Here is a 5,178-nt window from a genome sequence, read left to right as displayed (position 1 = left end):
CCTTTGGGTTCAGTCCTGGGTGGCCCCGTGCCTACCAAAGACACCAACGGCCACCGTCGTGGCCAACAAAAATGGTCCCAAACGAGGACAAAAGCACGCAAAAATCCAACTACAGGCATACAAGGCTTATGTCCGCCTACCTGATCAGGGTAGGGCCTGCCCATAACCTTCCCTCATTGGAGGCACCGGCGAGGGACACGGCAATAGCATCGCATTAGGGCCTTCCCGTAAAGGCAAATGTGGTTGCGCTAGAGAAAGCCCGGTTCGGTGGCACCTGACCAACTTAATGACGTAATTTATCCCCAAAAATATAACTGTGATAACTGATACTCCGATATCAACTATCAAACTATAATCCAAGTTATAGCAATATCCAATAAATAGTCCAAAGCTTAATATCGTCATATCAAAATACTCTGAGGACAGTATAACACTACTATCATTATGAATCCAAGAACGATAATACTACTACTCAAATATCAAGAACTAACTATCCAGCTATGATCCACATGCAAGCATCATCTCCATCATCATACTCCAAAACATAAGATCAACTAGCATCATGATGAAACTAACACTAGCCACTAATAATCCAAAGGCAACATCATATCCAAAGTAATACTCCAAAATAATACCAGATACCATCATGAAAATAATCATAATAGCCACTAAGAATCCAAAGGCACATGTCCAAAGTAATACTCCCAAATAATACCAGATACCATCATGAAAATAATCATAATAGCCACTAAGAATCCAAAGTCACATGTCATCCACACAATCATCAGAACATAAGTCCTAGAACTCCAAGCAATATCATGGCAATATCAAGATCAAAACAATACTACGAGAAATGCCATGAACAAATCATACATAGCTAATGCAATATTTTAAACAACTTCAAATAAATAAACCATGTCACTGCATTGAAATCATGCAAATGGAGGGTGTGGCTTGCCTGGGGTGGAAGAAATCACCGGGAAGAAGTGCGAGAAGCTCGCGGAAAGAATCACCGAAAAACGTTCTCTCTCGAAGCGGGCTGATTTAGTGCAAGGGCAAAATGGTCATTTTCAGAATGTCAAAACATGGTGAAAATGATTCCATCTGAACGGGCTCGACGAAACGAAGAAGTGGGCTTTGGGTTCACCTCATTTGGAGTTGTGGTTGAAAAGTTATAAAGTGTTTTCTGCCAGGGGCCTATTTGTGAAAAGTTCTCTACAAACAAGCCCCTGACTGAGAAAACCGAAAACGTATTCGGGCAGATACGCTTTCTGCAAAAGGAAACGAACTTTCAGTCGTAGTTCAACGAGAATGCGCCTTCTGACCAGGAAAACGAACTTCACGCAGTACGTTTCCACTTACCGCGTCATCCGGTCCGGGTCAACGCACGGAGAGGCTAACGGGTGGGTCACGCGCGGTGGTGGGGCCCGTCTGGCCAGCTGGGGGGCGGCTTCATCTTCCTCGCGCCCGCCCGCGAGGCAGGGAGGCCGCCGGCATCGAGCGACGCTAGCAGGCGCCACAGAAGGCCTCCGGCGACGCTCCACCTACCGACGAGCTCAGCGCGGAGAGCCGCGTCGATCTGAGCACGTGGCTCACGCCGGAGAGGAAGGGGTCGGGCAGGGTTCGCGTGGTGGCGGATGGCGGCTCGGCCAGAGTTGGAGACGACGCCACCGGGTTCTTGGCGAAAAGGAAAGGAGGTTGTGCGGTCCGCTGGAGTCTGGTCGGTCGACTAGAGGTGGAAGAATGAAGGGAGGGGGCGTGGTTCGCCGGAATCGAAGTGAGCAGAGGCAGCGGCCAAGGCGGTGATGGTGGGCACAGGAAGCTCCTCGAGATCGAATGAGAGGCTGGGGAGGGGTAGTGGAGTGCGGGGAGGCTGCTAGTGTGCTAGAAAGGCTCGGGGGAGGCCTATATATAGGCGGGCGAGGGAGGCCGAGCTCGGGTGTCGCCACGGGGATCCGACCAACGCTTTGGCGAGGCTCAGCGATCACGGGGAGGCGCGGGAACGCGACGAGGGAGGAGCGGATGAGCGACAGCGATGCACAGGGCAAGAGGGGCCGAGGGCGCAGAGGGGACACGGACACGACGCCATTAATGCTCGGTCGGCCACAGTGCGCTCGTGGGCGCGCAGCGACGAGCGCTAACGGAGGGCTTACAGAGGGGGGGTATGGCTCCAGGAAGACGGCAACGATGCGGTGAAGCTGTTGGACAGGCTCACGAGCGCGAAGGCGACGAGAGGAGGAGGGGCCGGAGCTAGAAGACGTCCTAGACGCGGCCAACGCCAGCAGAGCGCGCACATTGCATGCCAAAGCTCGTGATCACCGCATGCACTAGTGCACACAGTGCCACACGGCCGGCCAAACGATGTCTGGTGGTTTGTCCTTCCTGGGGAGGTTGCAACCGCGGTGGTAGTTTGGTTAAAACTGCTATGGTTAAATGGTAATCACCGCCTGAAGTTTACTGCAGTAAACTTGGCCGTGCACTGGTGAACAACAGGAACTTTACTGGCGCCAAAGAGTTTGTCTGGGGTGATTATCTATGGAAGGACTATGATCCTGGAGGTTTTGGGGCATAATGGAGCACAAACTAATATAGTTGCTTTGTAACTCACATTATGGGTCCAGAATCAAGATCATGATGGTTCACTCACACAGAGTAACCACTTGATATGAAATTTGGCAAGGGTTAGTTATTTGGTCATAAGAAGATGCTGTAAAAAGTTGGCACCAAATGGATTCACCAAAATGGTACTTCCTTCACAGCTATTCCCTCTGTCCAGAAACTTGCAAATATTCTAGAGAAATATTTGCTAGATGAATTGATTCCAAATTTGGTGGAGGGAAGTTATTTGGGTATGAGAATGATTTGGTAAATTTTCAGGCAAAATGAAGCAATATAAAATGTACTTGCTTCACAATCTGAAAATATTGCCAAAATCAAATATTTGGTCATGTGCTGACATAGATGATTGGATGGGGCTGAATTTTGGAGGAGTAAGATAATATGAGCATAAGAAGAGACATGCAAAATTTCAACTTATTTGGATTCTCCTAGCTAGCACTTCCTTCACACTGGCTTCTGTTTGACAAAAACTTTGAAAAAATCTCTGAGGAAGATTGGGTAGGCAAATAAAGTTTAATTTTGGCATGTGGCAATGATTTGGACATAAGAGAATGCCCAAAAGATTTGGGAGGAATTAGGAAGGATAGGTGGCACTTCCTTCACAAAGTGCCCCTCTGGACAGAAATGAAGAATAATTATTGGGGAATTATTCTTGGGCTAGGACAGGAAAGTTTGGGCATATTTAAGCAACATATGACCCAAAGAAATTATGAGAATTATTTGGGGATTTTTGGATGGACAGAAATATGGGTTGCTTCGCAACCTAGGGCACTTGAGGTTATTCCTTTTATAGAAAAAGGAATATTCCTGAGAAAAAGGAAATTAGGGTTTGGTCAAGCAGTGAAGTGACATGGTCTTGGCAAGGTTTTGAGAATGATGAGCCACATGGGAGAGGAAATGAAGATGATTTCCCAGGTGGCAAGGCCACAGAACCACTCCAAAAAGAAAACAGAGCAAAATCAAATAAATCAAAAGAAAAAGGAAAGGGCCAAAAACCAGGCTGTTACAGTCGGCCAGCCAATGGCCCAGGTTAGATTCACCGGTGTACTTTTCAAGGCATTTAGCACAAATTTCTCCTAGAACTGATACACGATGACCTTGTCTGTGAAGCAGGAAGTGTAGTAGTAGTAGTGTAATCTAACCTTACTTGAGGTCCCACTGCATATCCAACACGGAGTATCACCTAGGCGGTCAACATAAGTCAATGCAGTCAACAATAGTCCAAGCCACCTCCCTTGGTCCAAGTAGACTATTCCAGTCAACAGAAGTTCACGCAAGGCTTTATGGTCAACAAGTCAAAAGAGAAAGACCGTGCAAAAGAATAAGTGCAAGGAGAAGGCAAGAGAGTAAACAATCCCATGTAAGGAAGCCTCCTCATAATGTAGGGATTCTTCCATAAGAGCATATAAATTGGGCGCCTCCAAACCCGCCTCGAACGCCTGGGCGGATGGCCCGCTCACTGACCGATCACGAAAATTCGACCCAGACGAGCTTCTTAAACGGGCCTCCAACGCCCGGGCTGACCGACACGCCTCATATCCAACCAAAATATGGGAAGGATATGGGGGCGCCTGAGCGCGTCCTCCATGTCGGAACCGACAAAGGTTGTAAAATCACGATTTTGAATCGGATCGGATCTCCGATAGTAGGATCGCAAATCATAGTATCTTAACTATTAGGATCGTAGAAACATAGATTCTATCACCCAAAATCGTAGAATCTGAGGCTTTGATTGGATCATGAAGTCGTAGAATCATACAACAAAATCACGATGCTAACAACCTCGTCAGCCCTACCCCACCTCAAATTGTACCAAATCCACGAAACCCTTCATCCTCCTTCTGCCTCCCTCCTACCTTTCCGGCGCCCGAGCCCTCGCCGTCCGCCACCCTTGATCCCCATCCGCACCACCGGTCCCAATCCGCCACCCTAGATGTCATCCAGCCCGTCCCCGGCCGCCATGACAGAGATTGCGTTCTCCTCGTCCATCAACGTCCCGTCCTCGGCTCCGTCATGCAAGGCGGAGAACGTCACCCAGAGGATCCGGCGACGCCGGCAGCGAGAGAGGGAAGCGGTGGCGGTGGCATCGGCACAAGGAGATGTGGACATGGAGGAGTAGCTGTCCCACCCCCCTCCTGCCGCACCCCAAACCCTGCACCCCATCCATCCATCCGCCAACGCGGATTGCGTCGTCGGACCACGTTGGGACAGAGGAGGATCCGATGGCCGATTGGGTTATTTTGGAGATCTTTCCGCCCACGCAGATGTCGGCGTTGGATGTATGTCACTCGTTGTCGGTGTCAAAACCGGCCGATCTCGGGTCGGGGGTCCCGAACTGTGCATCTGAGGATCGAAGGTAACAGGAGACAAAGAGGACACGATGTTTACCCAGGTTCAGGCCCTCTTAATGGAGGTAATACCCTACTTCCTGCTTGATTGACCTTGATGAATATAGGGGTTACAATAGTTGATCTACCTCGAGATTGTAATGGCTAAACCCTAGATGTCTAGCCTATGTAAATTTTGATAGCCTCTATAGACTAAAGCCCTCGGTTTATA

The 5,178-nt window shown here is 49.0% G+C and overlaps 1 long non-coding RNA gene across 1 annotated transcript; it reads right to left on the bottom strand.

The window, feature by feature from the left end:
* Positions 1-646: 646 nt before the first annotated feature.
* On the bottom strand, positions 647-2,761 carry LOC125548556. Its single transcript, XR_007301122.1, has 3 exons — positions 1,363-2,761; positions 1,148-1,271; positions 647-1,039 (listed from the first exon to the last, which is right to left on the bottom strand). It is a non-coding gene; the product is annotated as an uncharacterized LOC125548556 (long non-coding RNA).
* Between the last annotated feature and the right edge of the window lie 2,417 nt (positions 2,762-5,178).

Source organism: Triticum urartu, chromosome 3, assembly GCF_003073215.2.
Source record: "Triticum urartu cultivar G1812 chromosome 3, Tu2.1, whole genome shotgun sequence".
NCBI lineage: Eukaryota > Viridiplantae > Streptophyta > Magnoliopsida > Poales > Poaceae > Triticum > Triticum urartu.
This window is presented reverse-complemented; position numbering and strand designations above follow the sequence as displayed.